General features: G+C 40.2%; 1 protein-coding gene across 2 annotated transcripts in view; it reads right to left on the bottom strand.

Moving 5' to 3' along the window:
- The window catches only part of LOC141804619 (protein ELFN1-like), a 149,189-nt gene extending 132,422 nt beyond the window's left edge, over window positions 1-16,767 (bottom strand). For both annotated transcript variants that reach the window (XM_074689157.1, XM_074689148.1), the window contains exon 1: window positions 16,372-16,767. The gene's annotated coding sequence lies outside the window, so the exon portion shown is untranslated. The remainder of the gene's footprint in view (window positions 1-16,371) is intronic.
- Window positions 16,768-22,204: the final 5,437 nt, after the last annotated feature.

The raw sequence follows: 22,204 nt of genomic DNA on the forward strand, positions 1-22,204 counted from the left end.
CCCCAACACCCACACATCTCCCTCCCTCCCTCTCCCTCCTCCTAACTCTCCCTCCCCCCCTTGCAGTCTCTCATCCCACCACCCACCCAACAATCCAGCCCTGATTCTAAGGGACATATCTGGGGTTTAATACAATTTGTAGGGGAAGGAGGCTGAGAGGGATGAATGATATATTGACTTCTATATAAAAGCAAGGCTGGGGTGGTAATCTCATTTCAGGATGCTGTGATGAGATTCAGGCCTGTTTTCTCTCCCAGATGATGTGACTTTGGTCCTGACATCATCATGCTGCTGCCTGCTGGTGTGTGTGAGTGTTTGTGTGTGCATGCGATTGCATGTGAGTGCTCCATGCTTCATGATATGCTCCTCTGGTTTCATCTGGAAGCTCACTAAAATTGCATCTCTCTATTTTTGTGTGCACTGCAGAGATAAAAATCTGTAACATTTTGGCTTCTCTAAACAGAATCCTAAATCCTTTAGATTCCAGCATTTGAGATTTGTGAAATAAGACCAGTCCTATAAAATCCCCATTTTCAAAAGATGGTAAAATACATGTTGAGCTTACCCTTGATGTAAGAGATATTTGTGACAAAGGGTGCTTTCAGGTATCTTCATATAAAACTGAACTCTCTTAAAATCACTGTCCAATCTGCATTCCTGAGCAGAACATCCTATTCAGTTAACACAGTTTTTAAGTCATGCACTTTAAAGCCATAAAAGACTTCAAAGAATCCCTCTTCCTTGTTGTGATTTTGATCCATCTTCCTCACTGCATACGGTTACCTGCTGATTCTGCCAACTACATTCAGCTCAGTTGGGGAGCTAACAACCAGCCATCAGCCTCACTGTTGGGATTCATGTTGTTGCCAGACGTGTGTCAAAACTAAGCTGTTGATGCAACAATAGAAGCTGTCATGATGTAGGCCATGATGCCTGATTTACAGAGATAGCATGGCTTTATACCACTTCACAATGCAGTTGATTCAACTTAATTCCCTTATTCCACAGCAGTATTTATAAATGCATCCAAAGTCATGTTCATATAAGCCATAAAAAAACAATAATTTTGATTGGAACTGCTTCATGAATGAAGACACTGAGGGAGCTGACATAACTTGTTTGCTACCAATGCAACTTTTTGGCAAGGTACTTAAAAAAGAACTTGGGGTAGTTGAACATCTCAATGGTCAACAGACAAAGTTTTAAAAATCGTCCTTAAGAGCTTATCATTGTTTCATTGTTTGTAAAAAAAATTTGTTTACAAGTCTTCACCATCCTAAAAACTACACCTAAAACACAACCCAGACAAGCTGATACTGGTACAACCTACAGCCAATTACAGTTTAGGATTTCAGGGTGGCCACTGGAATGGCCAATAAGATTTCAACAATAAGATTTGTTTCTTGACTGTGAATACCACTGAAGCACAAAAAGAAAGTAAATGCTGGAGTCTTTTATTGCTCTTTTTTGGCAACTTTGAAAAACTCTCACTTGCTATTTCGGTCAAAAAACGACAGACGGATAAGTTTGTTTTTATTTTGTTTTTGGTTAGGGGAAAGGGACTTTTAACACACAGCCATAATGTTGATTCTAGCCTTGATAAACTGATCAGAGGATTAACAATGTCAAACTATGAACAGACTTTAAGTGTACTAAAAGAAGATGACAGTGTGTTCATGGTCTCTGATTTCACTACAAGTGTGTAAATGTCAGCGCACTTGAAAGGATGGGTAACCTCAAGCTATTTTTGTCTTATGTTTTGTTTGATGTTTAACTTAAGTTAAGGCTCTCTCTGGTGTATAAATTCCTATGTTGTCACAGTCATATGCAGTTTTATTAAAGGCAAACTTAGTTTAGATTTATCAAAATACAAAATTAAGGCATCTCTTCCCTACTAAAAACGACATAAATCTCTAAGACATTTCTGCCACTTTGAATGTGTAGCCAAAAAGTAGTGTACAGAAAGCTCTCAGATATTTGTAAAATTACTTTCAGTGTTGATTTTGCATAAAAGACAAGTCAAACTTCCCTTTTTTTTCCATATTCTGTAAGACGATTGCGTGATTCCCCTCCCCAACATGAGTCACATTTCGACTAATATCCTGGCACCTGATCCACATACAGTGGAGTTTATTGGATTTTTGATATGAACCATTTCCCAAATATATTGCATTTCTCTGCTACTCAAAGAGGGCAACAGCAGCACAGCATTTTCAGTGGTAAGACAGGAACACATCACAGTACACTGCAGTCCAATACACTTTATGTAAATAGAGATCGTCTCCCTTAAGCTTCATCTCGCTTTTGCCATCTTGAGTCGTTTAATTTTCTCTTTGTCTTAAATCATTTTAATGTTCAAGTCCGTGTCTAAGTTTCTGTGTATAAGAGCAGTGAAATCTTTTCTGTAGCTCTGGAAGAAACAGTCCTGAGCGGCTGACAGCTTGTTTGTCGTTACCCAGGATTCTCAGGGTTGTCATGGTAATGCATGTCTGTGGGAGATCTAAGGGGGATAGAGAAATAAGGACCGGAGTACATCTAACATTGAGCCATTGTGATACATTTAGAAACTCTTTGCCTGTGTCTTGCTTAAGTTCTTTTGATTTTGTTCTCTTAAGATGTTATGTAACCTGTGGAGGGTTTCAGGCTCTGCAGTCTGAACAAAAGGTGTTAAGCTTCCTTTACCTGCAATGATAACTGTGCACATTTACTTGTGTATGAAAATCTAACACCTATAAATGAATCAACTATTATATTTACAGAGGATATTGGTGGTTGATTTTTTGATAAGTCAACTCCAAACATTTTATGATAGTGGCTGTAGAACAAGTCAACTGTTGATGTATGTGTTATGGAACACAAAAGGGCACAAATTTAGAGAAAGAAGTGACCATTTTCGTTAAAAGTGTTTAAAACGTTCTTTTTTTCAACATTGTTTCATATTACGTAGCACAGGGGACTCATGTTCTCTGACTTGGCTTTGATCAAATGTGCATAATAGGTTGTAGTGAGTGAGAGCAAGTGTTTCAGGTCATGTTTACTGTGTATCTTCAAGTATATTATTTAATTTGACCATTCATTAAGGTGGTTAAATTGGGTTTGCTCTGGATGTGCTGAAACACCAGCTTAACAGGATATCAAGTCCACTCTTTCCCAAATAGGAAGAAAAATGGCGTTACCTTTCGTGCTTGGGTTTGTTTTGTGCAAGTGAGGAGAAGAGACGCTATCATTGTATCAATCACAAAAAACACAGTCATATGTAATGCCCATTTTTGGCCTGGTAGGGATGGATACCGTTCATATTTGAAATGATATGGTAGCACTGCCCAGTACCTAGCAATGGCTATTGATACTCAACAGTACCAATTTTTGGTACTTTTGTGTGTGTTTATTTGGTAATGAATATTAATTTATATAATAATTAAATCTCTAAGGTTTTCAATCCAACATATTTATTTCTCAGTATATAAACTTGCAATGCTGTGTTCATGTCCAGCATGGACAATTGCCTATTCTTCCACTCCCTCACACTCACAAGGATGCGTTTAGGTACCTAAACATTGTACCATTTGATTTTACGTGACTTGGTGCTCAGTACTACAGACTGAATTTGGTCAGTATCTTTAAAAGTACCTAGTCTGGTACCCATCCCTAGTGCTCGGTGATATTCAGGATGGGAAGGCAGAGCCAGGCCCTAGTGAGACTGATGGCAGGTGTGGTCCCATCAATACAGGCAACTGCAGGTTTACCAGCAGCAGCAGCTCATAGCCTGGCTCCCGGCAACAGATGTAAACAAGGTTTTGTCAGAGATTCAGCTCAACAAAAACATGAGCTGAGCTCTCTAAGTCTTTATTGAAGTCTATCCAACTGCTCTCTTATGGCTGTTGAGTAGGGTTTTCCCAAATTTACGGCATACTGATGTTACCAAACTGGATGAGCAGAGACACAACAAACACTCCCTAAGACTCTTTAAAAAATATTAGAAGCCCTTGTCTCTTTCAGCTAATTCAGTCTTGGATAATGAAAGAAGACTGAGCACTTATCATCTCCCTTAAGTAAAGTGGCTCTCAAAATTTCTTTTTTCTATCTTTTAACACCTTACAATGTTATATAACTCAAACAAAAAACTAATTGTTGTAGTCATTACAGAATTTTACCTCACAATTATTGTGGCCAAAAAAAAATACAATGATAATGTGGAAAATTTAGAGAAAAAAAATATTAAATTGAAAAATGTAGTAAAATTCAGTGGAAGGACTTACATTACATCACACAGTTTGAATGATGTGAACAGCCGTAGTTAATTCAGATCACCAAAACTAATGCAAACTTTGAATTACATGAAAAAAATGTTGATTCTTCTTCTGCATATGAACCTGAGTGCCATATAATCACAAATCCTAAAACTCCCAAATAATTTGGAAGATTTTTTCACTTAGAGTACCTTTCTCCTACTTGTCATCTTCTCTGACATGACTTGTGCTGCTGTTGTTGCCACATACTAAGTCATAAGAAAGCCAGCTAACTGTTATTGGAGTCTACTTCTGCTGCTGCTTCTTCTTCTTCTTACCTAAAGCCAATGATGGTTGGAAATCAGCAGAAATAACCACTACCTCCCATGACCATTGCCATCAGCAGTGGACTGAGGTTGTGCTGTTGCATAGCAATTCATAAGGATAATAAACTTGACCTGCAGCCCTCTAGACTTGATCTATTTTTATCTGCCCAGATAAACTAAAGGATTAAATTCTTTGTATAACTCCCTAAATACTGAAGCAAAATGCAAATGCTGAGCAGCCAACCTGTCACATCGCAACACAATAAGATAAACTGTCAGTGATAAAAAAGGGAAATGATAGCCTGGGTAAAGGTAGCTATTATATAATCATATACTTCTAATACTGTTCTAAATCACACGCTTAACCCCAGCATATGTCTGATGGCACCAGCACACTCTGAAACACAAAGCATGTCACACTTCCAACACTCAGAGTGCAAGCTGCACACAGCTGTCAGACACTGACACTGTTTCTCTCTCATTTCCCTTTTTCTGTACTTTCAGACACACACACACACACACACACACACACACACACACACACACACACACACACACACACACACACACACACACACACACACACACACACACACACACACACACACACTCGCATGCTCCGGTGTGCCTGAGACTTGGCTACAAAAACAGGATAAAATGCACAGTGCTCAGGGAAATTAAAGGATTATACGAGAGGAGATATTTAGTTTGTCTCGACTTACACACACATTCACACTTTGCTACTTTACTTCCTACCCACACACACATACACATTGACATTATATCCCCAAAGTTGCATAAACATACACGTGTGACCTCTGGCCTTGCTGAACACATACTCGATCACAGCTCACTCCTCCACTGTCACTTGATAATTCATAAAACACACACATGCAGAATAAACAAAAAAAAACGTGCATATTCCTCCCCTAGAACACTCACTAACACACTTGGCGCTAAGTGCTGGTATTTTCCCATGGTGTTAGCAAGCGCTAATTGACAAAAGGTTTGTACGGTTTAGCCTCTCTTGTGATTGCCAATTGGCGGATTTTACAAAGCTAGTAAATAACTGAAGTGTAAAAGGGAATGAGAGAAAAAAAGAAAATGAAAAGAGGGAGAGTACACAGAACAGAGACGTCAGTGAAGTGTAAATGACTGGCCAGAAGACATGCAGGCTGCTGAGAGTATCAGTCAGTGTCACATCTGTTATTAAAAGTGAGCATCACCTGAATGAAATTATGTCATTAACTTTATAGACTTCAGGCACCCTTTCTAAATCAGTATTCCCAAACTGTATCTCTAAAGTCATGAATCATCTTTAGAGTTCTCTGTGAGAAGTTTTTGAGTAGATGTGTAACAAGCTGAAACTGATCCTGATGCTTCTTAATGTGGTGATCTTGTGTCCCAATTTGGTTGGGTTTTAAAACTGCTGCCAATTATTTTTTCCTTTTTTTTTTACATTTTCAAACCTACGGCTATGTGTTTCAGAGAGGGGACTGCATAGAGGCATGGGACCCGAGTGCTAAAGGCTTCAGCCTCTTTCTCCAGAGCACCCTGGTGGTGCTCAGATTGTGAAATAGCACCTCTACAGGTATCAGACCAATACAGAGGATTTCCTTGGAGAATTTCCAGGACTGAACTAGGGAGCCAAGTCCCATCAGCTGAGCCGCTGCTTCCCAAATTATTGAAGATCCTATTATGGATACAAAAGTGACTCCAAGCAAGGGAGAGAAATGACAAATTGTAGAAGCTATGGAGTTATTTATCAAAAGAATCAGTTTGGTACATCAATGAATAATTAGCTTTTTCTTGGCTTAAGAAAAAAAAATTGGATTTGAAATTGCATAAACATGGATATTAAATTTTAGTCATATTGAAAATCTCCATCTAAAAGTATTTCTATGTATAACACTTGATACTTTAAAGCAACAACAGGCAACACTCTTTCACTGCAGTGGATCTGTCTCCTACCTTTACTTTTATGACTGAAAAAAACTTCCTTGATGAGATGTTGGTTTTGCACTGTGGTGTAAACTATCGGCCTGAAAGCTGAGGCAGTGCTAAAGTAGCTGGAAATGGTCTTCAAAAGAGTGGGCTGTAATAGTGAGCTAACAATCCTTCATCACAACTGCTCGGCAATAGATCTGTCATAAGTGCTTGGTGAGCTGCAGTGCTAAAGTTAGGCTGCCTACAGATCAATGATAGCGTGTGTCTTGAAACAAAGCCTTCTCATTTCTTTCATTTACACCTCTGTGCTGCTGCTGCTGGTGATAAAGTGGAGCTGACCTCACAGCTCCTTCTTTACTTAGTTAACTTGAAATGCTCAGAAGTGCTCCTCATGTGTGAGCCCCATTCAAACCTGGATACAAGAGACAATTCATACATTCATATAAATCTACAGTGGGACACATTCAGGTCATATACACCTACACATGCACACACCTGCCTCTAACATACATACTGTGGCAGAAAGGGGGTAAACTAATCTATTTTTGAGGCCTGTTTCATTTTTTATGTTCCAGCATGTTTTGAGGAGTTTCTTTGTGGAGTTTTGAGGAAAGCCCACTGAGACGCTGAATAGGATAGTGGGCTATACAAACAAACAAACCTGACATTACTTGACAGACCAAAACAGAACAACATATGATCCTTTCTTTTGTGAAAGCCCTTCTCACAAATGTAACACAAATGCACACAAAGATGCCTTGTTAATCCCAAGGTGATTCTTTTTCATCCTCTACCGCAGGCACACCCAAAAAAAAGAAAAACACAAAGAGCTTAGCTCTGAACTTTACTCAGATATCTGGTATGACACTGCCCTAATGATTGCTGTGTCAAGCTGCAATCACAAAAGACAACAAAAGCAAAATTTACATTCTCAGCAAGATTACTGCCACATGGGTTGGTAGCAGCTGTAACTATTCGACTAACTTAGCTAGCATTGGCTAATAGTCTTTCAGGCTGTTATTGAATGATCATCAAAGCTTCTGTTTGTAACTTTTATTAAACCCCTCAGCTTATACTAATACCTTGACCTGGCTAAGAGAGGGAAAAGAGATCATCTGTAAGAAATTCAAAAGTTGGTGTTTACCTGTAAAGGCTGCAGCTGGATAGGTGTCTGGCAAAGCAATAAAAAGCCTGTGTCAAAATGTTCACATCTCCCGCAGCAAAGATTCACAGTCAGTGGTATAAGAAAGCAGGATTGGCTTTTACTCTTCAGCAGTAAACACTACAGATCAAATATCAAACTCTGGTTTCCTTGTGAGAAGTGTCCAGTGCTGGTGTATTAAAAAACTGCAGTTCATTGAACATTTTTGAGACTAGCTGCAGAGGCTCTGGAAACCACGTACACACCTTTTCAAAAAAGTGATCCGTACAGCAAAAATACAATCTTTTCTGCCAGGTTCACCAAATGGTTTGGGTGTGAATAGCCAATTTCTATATTGGTACACACTGTACTAGACATTTCTTATGATGGTCCTGGCTGACCTGACTGACACATGGGCACACTGTAGCTGTTAGCAAAGCAGCTAAAGGCCATTATACTGGATCGACAGAAAGTTTGGTAGAGTCAGCATTTCCAACATGGTAACTGCCAACAAAAGGCTTCAAAAATCCACTTCAGAAACAAACGAGTGTCAAAACACAGACTACATCCATGTAAACAGTATTTGCTAACACCTGTACAGGACAACAGCAGCAAAAAGATTAAAAGTATGTTTGTATGTACGTTGGGCACCATGAAAGACACTCACCATGCATTTTGGCTGGTTGTAAGGTAGTTAGTCATGACACACACGTTTACAAAAAGAGAAGATTTCCAATCTCTCTTTACATATTTGATGAAATAAAAAAAATGATAAAAAGAATTTTTGCTATGGAGGTTATTTTTTAGGTTCTGAATTGTTGGTAAACATGTAATAATGGTCTCATTAGCATACTGGCCAAAAAGTATCAATATTTTTTGTCAAATATTACAAGTCACTTTAAAAATTTGGTGCAGTCTGAATTGTTGCTGCAAGTATTTCAAGACTCTTCAGGCTGTTTTGTTTTTTTTTTCCTTTTTCAAGAGCTTCAAGCTGTAACAGAGCCATTGATCACCAACTGGTATGGTCATAGATTTTCTGGGTAATAAATAAGTCTCACATGGTTATTCAAGCAGGGAGAAAAGAAAATTTAGGAAGCAAACAGTCCCTTCTGATATGACTGTATCTGAGGGTGTGCTAACTGTAAGCAAACTAAGAATTATCTTAGTTTTTCTTCTCAATAATTTTTCTCTGTCAGAACTTCTCTCCATGTGTTCGCAATAATGGGACAGGGAATACAAATGATGCCCAAACCCTGGAGAAATTTGTCACAGGAGAAGAGAGAAAACAGCAAAAGATGTCTGAAAGATAAGGGAAGAGAGACAAATCAAAAAGAAAAACAATCTCTCTGTCGCTCCCCCTCGGCTGGTATCTCGGGGTTTGTGAACGACAGATCTTTATCGGGAAATGGAGGAAGAGCCGATGTGTTGCTCAGCCATGAAAGGTAATGCCATTTCAATAGTCTAGGCTCTGGTAGTTAATGGGATAGCCTAAGAGATTTCTCCTCTCAGCCCTGAAGAGGACCTCAGAGCACAACATCAGAGGGGTTTTCAAGCCTTTGCCAGGCCACAGTGTCTCCAAACTGCCTCTGCACACAGAGACGGTGCTGTCTGCAGAACAGAGGGCAGAGGTAATGAAACAGAATAGAGACGAGCAGGCTGGGAGGAAAACGCAGCTATTGAGCACTTTTCTCCATCTTTCCCACCCTTTTGTTATTTCTTTTTTTCCCACTGCTGTTTCATTTCATCCTGTGGCATCCCCATCCTTCTCTCTATCTCTCTGTCTCTATCACCTCTCAGCCTCTTACCCATCCCTCCCTCCCCCGCTGCTCTTTCTTCCTTTCCCTCTCTCAGCATACACACCACAATCTCTCCTTGATTTCCAGAGAGGCTGGTATAGCAGCAACCAGCATACAAACTAGCTGACTCAATACACACACACACACACACACACACGCACAGGAGGCATGGGTGTGTGTGCATTGTGGCAGTATAGATTGATGGAGGAAAAGATGAGAGAAAAAGAAAAGGAGGAGAAAGAGGGAGGAGGGAAGAAAGAGAGAAAGAGAAGGTGTGAGACCTGCATCTGAGAGTTTAGGTTGGGATTAGCTCTACTTCTAGCATGCTGGCATCAGCAAGACATGCGTCAGCATACATTAAGCAGCTCATTCATCATTCACGCTACAAGCTGGAGCTATGAGGTCACTGTTGGGTTGGCTCATTGTTTCAGAAAGTAACGCCCGGGTTAATGGAAGTGGCCCACAGGAGTTCTTAAACTACTTCTCAGGGCCCTGAATGATTCCAGTTTTCATAAGATCCCCAGAAAGAGGGAAGCATCAAGATTTGATGAACCTCAGGCCGATGGGGTTTCAGATCTGTGTCACTGGAGGAAGAAAGGTCCAATTCAGGGTTAAGAGAGCAGGGACCTCGTCTCACAAGTAACCTTTAAGTGCACAAGATTAAAGTTTTCAACTTTAAAATGACATTTTCTTATTTATCTGCAGAGCTGTATGATGATTCAGACAAGAATTTTTTTCTTATAGCTGTTGGAAATATGCATCCACCTAAATTCAACTAGTTGAGTTTGAGAAATATACTAAGAGAAGAAAATCCCAAAACCACTCTGATAAAAGAGACGCCTTTTGAACAGAAAAAAATATACATGTACTCAATTTTATTGAGTCAAACTGGGGTGGGAGACACAAATCTCAAAACGGCATGGCCAGACAATCCATTTGTTCTGCAAAGTCCCAAAAGATAAAGCTTTTTGTATCCCTTTGTTGTTCCACTGTGAGATCAGTATATTTGGTTTATGTCATGGGTGAAAGATAAAGAGTTCCTGTATACAAAAGTATTACTTTATATCTTATGTGTTTATTTTAAAGTTGCTCCTTATTCTCTATGCACAAGACCTCTTATGTTTAGCCATTTTCTGATATAATATCTTTACTAATCATATAGTCATTTTATTTTCTCAGTCTTCCAGTGACTGTGAGCCAATTTCAATTGTATCCAAAAGATCTTGACTTCACCTTGAATGATTACAACTTATTATCACAAAGTTACAAAACAAACTCTGAAATGGGCTGAACCTTCCTCATTATTATGGACAATCACATCACACTATGTTATAGTCTGACCTATCACAATGAACAAACATCAGGTAATCACAAGAAAACAAGCTCTGTTATCTCAAGATTAAAACAGCTATATCAATGTATTTCTTGTTTTAGTTTTGGTAGAATTTTCACATGTCCTGCTGCTCTTTCCTCCTCGTCCTCCATGGTGTGTAAACTGCTGCTTTGCTGCCTCTTAGGCTGGAGTTTCATCGCTTCAGTTGTGTGGGCGTGCTTTCAATAATGTGGTCTTAGTTGATATCTTTATGTTGGTTTGAACATGAGTTTGTCAATGCACTGTCAGTGACATGATTTTTACAGTTTTAAATGATTTTTGTGTTTTTATTGGGTGATTTTGTAGATGGTTTTCAGTGCCACTGAGTTCTTAGCATCAGGTGTAACGTCATACCTTAGAGTTCAAGCTCAAGTCAGTTATGGCATCCACCAAGGACAAAACCATTCCTCCTGTGTCTGTGCTGGTTTATCAAGTAGAAGTGTAAGTTTTATTACAAACAACAAGAAAATCCTCCTGCTTTTATTTTATTGGTTGGATAGTCCACTGGATGTGATTTCTTGCAGTGGAAATTGTGAAGAAAAATAAAAAGGTTGCATTGGCATCAATCAGTTATTCACTCTATCAGGAGGACTCACAAGAGCATGTTTCAAATACTTTTCCCAGGTACATGTTTAAAAAAGCAACTCAATAAATGGCTTATTTTTATAATCCGATATAAAAAAAATGCAACACACACTGATTAAAAAAAGAGATTAGGTCATACAGAGAGCAATCTGCTGCTGGTGACTGTCTCTTTGAGTGTGTGTGTGTGTGTGTGTGTGTGTGTGTGTGTGTGTGTGTGTGTGTGTGTGTGTGTGTGTGTGTGTGTGTGTGTGTGTGTGTGTGTGTGTGTGTGTGTGTGTGTGTGTGCGTGTGTGTGTGCGTGAGAGAGAGAGAGGGAGAGAGAGCTGCAACTTGCAACAATAACTTCCTAATTACAGTTCCCCAGTGTTAGTGCAATCTTCCTGAAATGCTAACTAGCCTCCTACTGGGAATATGGTACATTATTAATCCATGTGCTTTCTTGAGCTTGTGCATCCTGAGCTTGGAGGTGTGTGTGTGTGTGTGTGTGTGTGTGTGTGTGTGTGTGTGTGTGTGTGTGTGTGTGTGTGTGTGTGTGTGTGTGAAAGAGAGACAGTGTGAGTGCCACGGAAATGTGCGGGAGCATTCGAGCATGTATGTGTCTGTTTGCATGTCTTCACTGATTCTGTAGGGGACCTACAGAAGCTTTGCTCACATACAAATCTTGCTGGCTGGTGTGTGTAGATGTCAACTAATGAGTGTTTTTGTGTGTTGTACAGTTCAATGAGTAAATTGAGCCACAAATTCAGCCTGATCCAAAATTTTGTCTCAACTGTTTTTTATTCCAGTCATACTGTACTTTGTAATAATATAGAACATGCTAACAGAAGTAACAACTGTCTGGTATAAAATCTTTTCACGTGCAAGCCCAGTCAGCAGGGAGCTGCCGTGTAAACTATGTATGTAGATTTTCTCCCACATCATACAGAACTAACGCTACCCAAAGATAAACATTATCACAAGACATTCAGTGAGCTCTCTGTGCTCCCAAATGCTTGAAATGTGGGGCTTGCTTCTGTTGAAATATGGACCGCTTTGACAAACAATAACTGACGAGACGTGATTTGAAATTCAGTCTGGGATTCCCACAGATATTCCCTCCATGTTGCTTCCTTTTAGGAGCAGCTAAAAGGGGTAAAATCTGCAGTAAATGGATGTGAGAGCTGAGGGAGAGATCTCCCATTACACAACAGTGTTTCCTTAGTATTCCTGGAGAACTTGCCCCAAAGTGATGCCTCTGGGTACTCAGATTGTACCACGGATGGATAGCTCACTCCTGGGTCTGTGGTGAGTGATACATAGAGAGAAGAAGGGGGAATAAAAGGTTTTTACCACTTTAGGTGAAGGTTGAAAGCAAAGAAACGGATGTTAAATCAAGAAAGCAGGGACCTTGAACCCATCACTTTTCATTCGTTTTGTTCCTGCAGACGTTCTAGCACTTCCTCTCAATAAAGTTGTCACTTTTGATTACTGCTGATTTTCCTGTTGCCACCTGCCTTATTACAGACATAACTACAACTACTTTCACCATTCATGAGGATCCTGCTGCAGCTGCTCAAGAAGCTATGACTGCAGCTGCTTGCAGAGAGGATTTGTTTTGTTGCATTTCATAAAATTTTACTTCTGGAGAATCCGTATCGGAGCACTTTGATAACACAGGTTAAGAGGCTCAAATCTGAGAGCCGCAAGGATGGATAATCCCTGTAGTCTGCAAAATCCCAAAAGATTACAAATGTGTTGTTTATATTATTTTAAAAACAATTTATCATATTAGTTAATCCTGTGTGCACTAGATGCAGACCTCCTGCTGACTGCAAATTGTTATGTTTTATCATTTCATTTAATATGAGCATTCAAAAATATGAAAAGGAGCTTTGAAGCTCTTTAATAAAGCTTTCTTTCATTCCTTTAAAGGACACGTATTATAACCCAACAGAGCTGTATGCATCACACTCAGGCAAAATCCTTGTATCCCTAAAACCACAACTTTTCAGGTAGTAAAACCAATGGTTGCTCACAAAACACTGCATAAGCTTTGAGCACAAGCTTCTTTTGAGATATTACGCTTTGAAATGCAGGGAAGAGGCCACAGATCGGAAATGAAACCAAAGCCTCTGTACACGGGGTGCACCATTTATCCACCAGGAAAAATCAGCATTCCTCTACTGACAGACATAAAGTATGATAAATAGCTTTAATCATAGGAAAATATTCAAATGGTGAAATGGTTAAATATAATTTCTGCCAGACAGTAGCAATCAGTAGGTGCAGAAGGTGTTATTTAGATATTTCGCATAAACACAAAAGTATCTTTATCACAAAGTATCACAGTGTCATTTTAGCTCCATAAGAAAATTAATTCAGCAGAAAAACAAAATATTTCTGACAGCAGGGTACTAGTGTCTCATGTACAGAAACATCCTGGATGCCCTGCATGGTCGGTCGTATGATTGCCTCCTGGTCCTGATATGATTTTGTGCATGTCACCCCCTCTCTAGCTGTCATATCAAAATAAAGGCTTGAAGCCCAAACCCAGAAAAATTATGAGTAAAATGAAATAAATACATGAAATATAATGAAAAAAGAAAGAAGAATATGGATTTGAAGTTATCTGACTGAAGAACAAGTTTCTTAAAACATTACATCAGTTGGGTAAACGTCATCATTATGTTCACACCTCTTTCAGCAAAAAGACCAAGTACCGACGCATGGTGAAAAAGCACAGATACTAACAGATAATAAAGTGCCCCTCCCCTTGCTTCAGTTTAATAACACAGGTACGGAGACGTTGTGTTCTGGCCTGATCAACAGCACTCTGCTCTTAAACTCATGAGACTGGAGAGAAGTGTTGCTGCAGCGAGCACTGCAGTACTAATGCAGGATGAAAGCAAGATGAGCGACCTCTAAGATAGTTATCAATGAATTCCCGTGACGACTAAAGACTTCCCTGTGACTGACGATCTGTGGCCTTGAAAAGAGCCGAGACAACCATTTCTCACACCCCAACGCATAATGAGTCATTGAAGCTGCTTGATTTTAGTGATGGCTCCTCATGTCTATTCATGGTGCAAGGAGAAAGACCCTATTCCTCCCTCTCTCTGCCCCCTCTCTCTCTCTCAGAGTCTTTCTATCAATCTGTCTGTCTTCCTTTCCTTTCCCACTCTCTCCCTCCGTGGCTCTTAGCCAACAATTGGAGTCAGTCAGTGGAAAAACTCTGTTAGTAGTCCATGCCCTATGGGACAGAGTGGCAACAACATCCGTTACAACAGATAGTGGGGCAGTAGGCAAGAGGCAGCCAAAATTTAACTGGTTGAGCGACTTTTTGTCACACACATGCACACAGTTGGCGACTGGGTTTAAACTGCACATCAGGACTGTTTTGGATTTGTGCAGACACATTTGAAGTGAAAAGGGCTTATATGTGTGTGCCAAAGTGATAAACCACCACATGCTAAACATGACTGCATTTGACCAGTTTATGCTCTACTCGAGGACACAACTGATTTCAGAATATATTCTTTCATTTGATGTTTAGTTCAGATGTTGAAGGCTGCTATCCAACATATCTTTCAATGTGTTAAATAACTTCAAGATCCTGTGACGGCTGTTATGCATCATTCATTACCCTTTTTTTTTTTTTTTTTTTGCTCTCTAAGCCACACAGTGACCTCTTATACCCTGTGTGGCTTAAGATATTATGTATCTGCTCATATTTTAGTGATTTACTTTGAAGGAGCCCCTCTAAAATAAATAAACAGCCCTCAGGAGGAGTCTAAAAAGATGGTTTGTTATGTGTTCAGTAGCTCTAAAGAAAGTTTCTGAAGTATAAAAAAATCCATTCCTGATGATGTCTTTTGATACTTTTGAGTTGCAATACAGAACACGTAGAGCCCAGTGCTACTGGGACCAAAAGTTCTGATATCATATCTCTGCAGCTGCTGCTTCAATTTGCGCTATCATTTCTTTAAATCTGTCTCTTGTGACTCCCTCAACTTTATGGTTATGTAACAGTAAAGAGTACAGGTAGCCCTTTAATTTGTCACCTGCCTGTGCTTGATTAACCTTTTAGTTGCAGCTGAACTTGTACTTCAATATTGTGTGTATGTACATGTTGTAACTAACATGAAAAAGAGGTTTTGAAAAATCGTGTGCATGGTTATGTCTCTCAGAGAGATTTATCCAATCCAGTCTCGCTGATGCAAGTTCAGGGAACGAATTATGCAGGTTTTGAGCAAAGCAGGCTGAAATTATCAAAGTGTTCCCCTATACAAACTTGTCAGGTCTGAAATAAGGAGAAAGCTGACAAGACTATACACAGAATACCACCGTTCAGCGGGCTGGATGCTTAACTGCCTGCAGCCCTGTGCAGAGTCGCTGTCCAGGGTGCTGAACGCTCAGCCCGCCGGACTATGGGTAATAAAGGGCTAAATCGTGCCGGTCCCCTCACTCTGACACTGCAGCCTGTCCCGGGACAACAACTAATTGAATGCCAAGTAGCCAGTGGAAATGTGGACTGATTAGGAACCATTTTAGACACGTCTTGGATCAAAGTTGCATGGCTAAATGAGAGATCGACAGGAGAACGGGGTGATGAGGCACCGCACACATTCACCAGGAGCCGATAATGCAAATCAGAATCTATGTTTCCGCGTCCGCGCTTGCAACGGACACGGAGACGGGAGATAAAACAAGGAAGGCTGCCTGGGAATAGACAACAAGCACATTCCCCTCATTTATCTCAACTGCACACACGCACAAGTACAAACGCAACAACACACACACACACACACACACACACACACACACACACACAGATGGGGGTCAGAGACGCTGATTTCAGAACCGCAGGAATGCCCTAGCTGTTGGCGTATTGCAAAGTTGCCTACGCAATGCGAGTCCAGCAAGCCATCACACGGTCAGCACACATGAAATGAAGCCAAACGCGGTTGTGCGCGATCCCCAGATGTTTCTAGTTTACCTGATCCAGATGTGGAGGTAGAAGACCTGGTTCCGCCTCACAGGGTCTCAAAATTCTCCGCTCCTTTCTTCCCCTCTGCCAGTATCTGTGTCTGTGTTGATGTGGTGGAGGTTTTTTTAAGTCTCTGTCACTGATTTGATTCCAGCTTGCACGTGTCTCCTCTGCGGCTCCTCAGTGAAGAGCAGTGACCGGGAAAAAGCTCGGCGGTCACAGCAGCAGAGGCAGCGGCAGCGGCAGCGGCTGCAGCCGGTGCATGCGGCGACTCACGCGCGTCAGGATTTTTTAGGGGATGCCAAACACGCTTGATGTGATGAGCTGCCTCCTCGCCGCTGTCTCCCTCGCTCTCCGTCTCTCCTCTGCTCTCAGTTTCTGCCTCTCACACTGCGTCAGGCTCCGCTCCCCCCTCCTCCTTCTCCTTCTCCTCCTCCTCTGCCTCTTCCTCTCTCTCTATTTTACTCTCTCTCTCTCTTCCTCTCTCTCAGTGTGGAACAGACGGTGATTAATTCGCTGGAATTCAGTTTCCACTTTCTCTTTCTATATGTGCCTCAATCTCCCTCTCCTCTGAACTGAAGCGACCGGCGGCCAGCTGTTCTGCTGGAGGAGAGAGGTTACATTGCACTTCACGCGCTGCAGACAGTCATTTAGATTAGATCCAGCTTTCCCATTTTTTAGAGAGGAGGATAGTGCAGCACTTATCAAAAGCTATCAAGCTCAAACTGGCAAAGTTCTTGGTGAAATTGTATGAAATCCAGCCTGCTGGAGCTCTCTGTGGGAATAAAAAAAGTCCTACAAAGCATTAGAGGAGTACTGTGATTATTTGGAGTGACTAAAACCCATGTTTCCCTGGTGTTTTTCTATACTCCAGCAGGTCCGTGTTTGCTCCTGCAGGCAGCACAGACCTACCAGAATGAGCAGTCCAATGTTATTTGAGCTTGGCTGTTTGCCTAAATGCACTATGGGGGCAACCTGATGTCCTGCCAGCAGACATGGTCAGATTAACTGCCTCTTTAGTGCAGGAACAGAAAGGCACACATGCGCTTGAACAGACACAGAGGCAGATGAAAAATCTGAACTTAAAAGAGGAAGGAAAAGTGATAACAGTCCAGTGTGAGCATGTCCCTCAATCAAAAACAACATGGCTGCTGTTCAAAGTCTGGCAATCCAGATAGCATAAATCCAAGCTTGTACATTCCCAGGCTTACATCATATGTCACATTAGCGGATATACAGACTGCCTATATATAAAGCCAGTAATCTGCTATTATATGCCTGGAGGTGATGGCTGACATTGGAATGAACCGTACCCCTGTGACCCCCATAATGCACAGCGGAGTAATTAGGAATTATGGGGGATGAGCTGTAGAAGAGGTCAGGGAATTAAAAAAAGGAGAAAACATAACAGAACCGAGGAGGAGGGACTTCTGTGAACGGATGGAGTCTCTCTGGGTATAATACAATAGAATAACAGGAACAGAGTAGACCTTGGTGAAACATTCATGATTGGACTACTAAATCAGTGGTTCTCAAGTAGGTGAACGCGAGGGCACTCTGAGGGCTACCCAAGATTTCAAAATGTATATTCAAAAAGTCATAGCCAAGCAAATTTCCTTTGACACTGTTTATCCAATCAATGTATGAATCCAATATAAGTTTAAGTTCATAAACTGAATATTATATCCAATAGCCAGAAACTGTAAAGCGCTGTGTTTTATATCATTTTTTTTCCAATCAAAACTGCTTTGCATGTTGGGGGGGGGGCTCCTGATCTTTGACCTGACCCTTGATCTGTTTGATAATTTTCCCACAGAGGGTGAATATATTATACCCTCTGATATGATTATTGATGGGATGTCAATTGGTGTTCCTTAATCTTTCCAATATGCAGGGGTGCCATAGTAACATTGAGATGGAAGTAACTTATAAATGGTTGCAACCTACAAATTTTACTTCTGACACCGGGAGATATTTTGCGCAGATGTATATATCATACCTTACCATACTATATTATTCTATATGTCAATAATATGGTAGGTACAGGGTAATATGGTACAGCATGGTTTGGTATGGTATGAAATTGTATTGTATTGTAAGTTAACACTTATCAACATTACATTTTATATTATTTAACAGATCATTTTCACTGTACTGAACTAAACTTTATTGTATTTCATCCTATATTAAAGGTATCATTTCAACAACATATTGTGTCATTAGTTTTTGTTGTTTCCCATTGTTTTACATAATACCATATTGTATTGAATTGTACCATTCTTTATCATTTCATATTTATTCATCTTGTATCTCCCAGTACAGCAAAGCTATTGTTTCCCAAATGCACTGTGAAGAGTTTTCTCTGTTTATTAAACACGCTGGAACTACCTCTACCACAAAATGACCCACAAGAGCAAATCTGTTACCATCACAGACAAGACTGATTATGTCTCCTTACTTGCTGTATCCACTGCAAGCAGGCTAGTGTCAGACAATGCAGTTTACAGAATGTAAAGTGGGAGTGTCTTTGTTTTAATCTACACAGTAAAGATTCAAATGAAGTGCCAGCAAAATGAGTTTTCAAGTCAGAGTACTACCTTTAGTATTACGTCTTCTGACTGGGAGCAGGATCATAGCACACCATTAATGAACTGCCCGAACAGACTTTCTATCAGTTTCAGGATCTAGCCTAAAATCTTTTTTCAAGTTTGAAAAACTATAAACATGCTGGCACCATTAAACCTGTCTAAACATTCTCATATTTGACTTTTTCTCACAAAGTGGTCTTAAGCTTTTACAGCACATAAGGCAGTCCCATTGTGCCACATAGACAAACCCTGGCTTGTATACTTTTTTATGTCCTGGAGACAACCAGCAAAGAGATCAGAGATACAACTTTGGTCACAAAGTCAACAAAGTAAATTTTTCAGAGTATTTCTAAGTTGGAGTGCACAAGTGAACTCAAAGTTAAAATGTAGACACGCTGATTGAACTCTGTTCTAAAACCTACAGGCTTTGAAATGTACTGAAGAGAAAAAGTTAAAAGTTGCCCCCTGAGAGATGCTTCACAGGCTATTTATTCCCCAAGCTAACCTCACTTCACTTCATTTGGCAGACTATTAAACTTAAATTTCCTTAACTTTAAATAAAATGAAAGAGCAATTTCATGAAACTGATTACATTTACTGGGCTCCAATGTGCAAACCATTTGGGTGGATAAAGTCGTTTCCCTCTAACTGTAGAAAGGTGGGGCTCAATGATGCAAACAAAAAGTATTAGTACCCCGATGTGCATGAAAGATACAGTGACAAGGGACAGCTGTGGTTATTATATAAAAATTCTGAAAGGGAAAGTAAAAAGTCAGACAATAAATTCATCGTATCTGAAAAGCATAGCTCCTTGCAAAGAAATTCTACAAGTTGAATGAAAAAAAATCACTTGTTACTTTGCATCATGACAGCCTGGATTCTTCCACAGGCTGAGATGTAGAAGGTTTATCCATGGTGACGCTGTCACTGTGTGAGATCAGAAACCCCCCTGTCCTCCTGCAAATGCACTGCACTAAAGGTCATTGGAGATGTAAACGCACTGTCTGGTTGTGACTTGACAGGGTTGAAAGGGGAAAAGGGTCATGGGGTCAAAATGGTTAACTAAGCAGGAAAGCAGAATATACAGTGTTATGTAGTTTTCTGTTTTAGGGGTCACAGAATATAGGAACAATGTATTTCATTATTAGTGGCAATATTCTAGAAATTTGATATAAATGCTTAACTGATTAACTTTTTGATTTTTTTTCTTTATTTAAGTTTATGTAAAAGGCTCCGTGAGGACTTTAAAAGTGATTTAGAATTGGTCTCACTTTTATACATATTTTTGTCTCTGTCACAACCACAAAGACAATCATTGATCAAGGCCAAGGGTGTCTGATACCAGGTACACCCTGTGTTTGAGCCATAGACTGTACCAAACATTGACATAGTCTCTGTGACGTCACCTGTTTGTTCCTGATTCTGTGAAATGAAACCAATCTGCAGATGCAGCCACATTGGTTATGATGCCGGCTTTGAGCTTACTCTCAAACAGCTACAGGGCACCCATCTATCACATGAGCTGAGCTGTGTCACTAACTGGACAATCAAACAATCCTAATATCTTCTAAACCGCTGAGTTGAAAAAAAATTCTCTCATCATACAGTGTGCGCCAATTGAGAAATCGGCCTTCCAGACCCAAGCCGTTTTTTGAACCAGGCTGTAAATATGCTGTTTAATGGCTTGGTGTGTGCATGACTTCCGGTCTTCTAGCAGCCAACCTCAAGTGGATTCTCGATAAACAGCAACTTTTAGCACTTCCACATGGGCTTCATTTTTCTAAACTGGATGTTGCCACTTGGTTTGAACATGGTGCTTGTTCTGACTAATCTATGATGAGCACAGCAAAGCGTCACTCCGGTTCATATCGGACAAGACCTTCCCCCCAATTACCCCTCTCCAAGTCTCTGTCATCGTTGGCAGAGCTGACTCCATTTGCATTGGGTAATTTCCTAGCCTCTGATGTTCCAGTTAACTAAGTGAATCCCCAGTAGGGATGGGCACTGAATTAGGTACATTTATAAGTACCCACCAAATTCTGTCAGTAGAACCGAGTACTGATTCACATAAATTAAAATGGTACCATGTTTAGATACCTACGCGCATCCTTGTGACTGTTAGGGAGTAGAAGAGTGGTCAGTTTTCCATACTGGACATGAACACAGCATTGCAAGTTTATATACTAAGAAATAAATATGTTAAATTGGAAAACTCTGAAAATTTATCTTTAAATAAATTTATATTTATTGAAACATAAACACACAAAAGAAACAAAAATTGGTACCATTGAGTACTGATACCAATTGCCAGGTACCAGGCATCGGTACCATATCGTTTCAGTTGTGAAAGGTACCCGTCCCTCATCCCCAGTAGAAAATGCACTGACTGCTGACATGTACCTCATTCAGTCCCACTTAAACAATGTATCCTTCCCGTACACTGTGAAAATCCAACCAAACAAAGCAACACACACGCATTCATACACTGTTGGCGGAGGTTTCTAAGCCCCATTAGTATTAACTAAAATCATTCACAAAGAGCCAGCACAGCGACCAGGGGGAGTTTGGGGTTAAGCATCTTGCCCAAGGACACTTCACCATGTGGACTGCATGACCAAGGGTCGGACTCTAAACCCCAATTGAGAGACAACCGATGCTACCACTCAGCCATAGCTGAGAGGGGAAAAAAAATGTCACTGAAATTTTCACCAAAAATGGTAATTATAAATACTTCCACACGACAAGAGCATTTTCCATATCCAACAGTAAGCCATAAAATTTAAGGGGTGTAAAAGAGTGACAAAGATCAACCACAGTGAGGTGTTAGCTACAGACCTGCAGGTGAGAGGTTGAACAACCCCTCGATGAGGTAACCACTCTTCTTTTTTTTCTGTGTCCTGCTGTTCAGTGGGGAACTACTTCCACTGTGCACGGTTTGAAATCAGGTCACAGCTGCTCTCAACATGATGGAAAAAGACCAATTAGTGTCTGACTTCTTTATTAAAACAACATGAGCTTGTCTGCCTTTTCTCTAAACAGATACATCATTTTCTCTCCTGCTGTATTTTTAACAAAGGTTTGTTGTTTATTGTTTTGTTTTGTCTTCCTTGTTTTATTTTCAAAGCATTTGATATTTTTTAGTTACTCGATATTAAGGGATCTTAAAATTTTGTGAATTCACCATAATCTTTGTCCCAAATATGGTTAATAAGCAAAATTTTAAGTTTACAAGAGGATTAGCTTGTGTCATCATG

This window comes from Halichoeres trimaculatus, unplaced genomic scaffold (assembly GCF_033239565.1).
Source record: "Halichoeres trimaculatus isolate MK-OKI-2021-1 unplaced genomic scaffold, fHalTri1.1 fHalTri1_scaffold_2, whole genome shotgun sequence".
Classification (NCBI taxonomy): domain Eukaryota; kingdom Metazoa; phylum Chordata; class Actinopteri; order Labriformes; family Labridae; genus Halichoeres; species Halichoeres trimaculatus.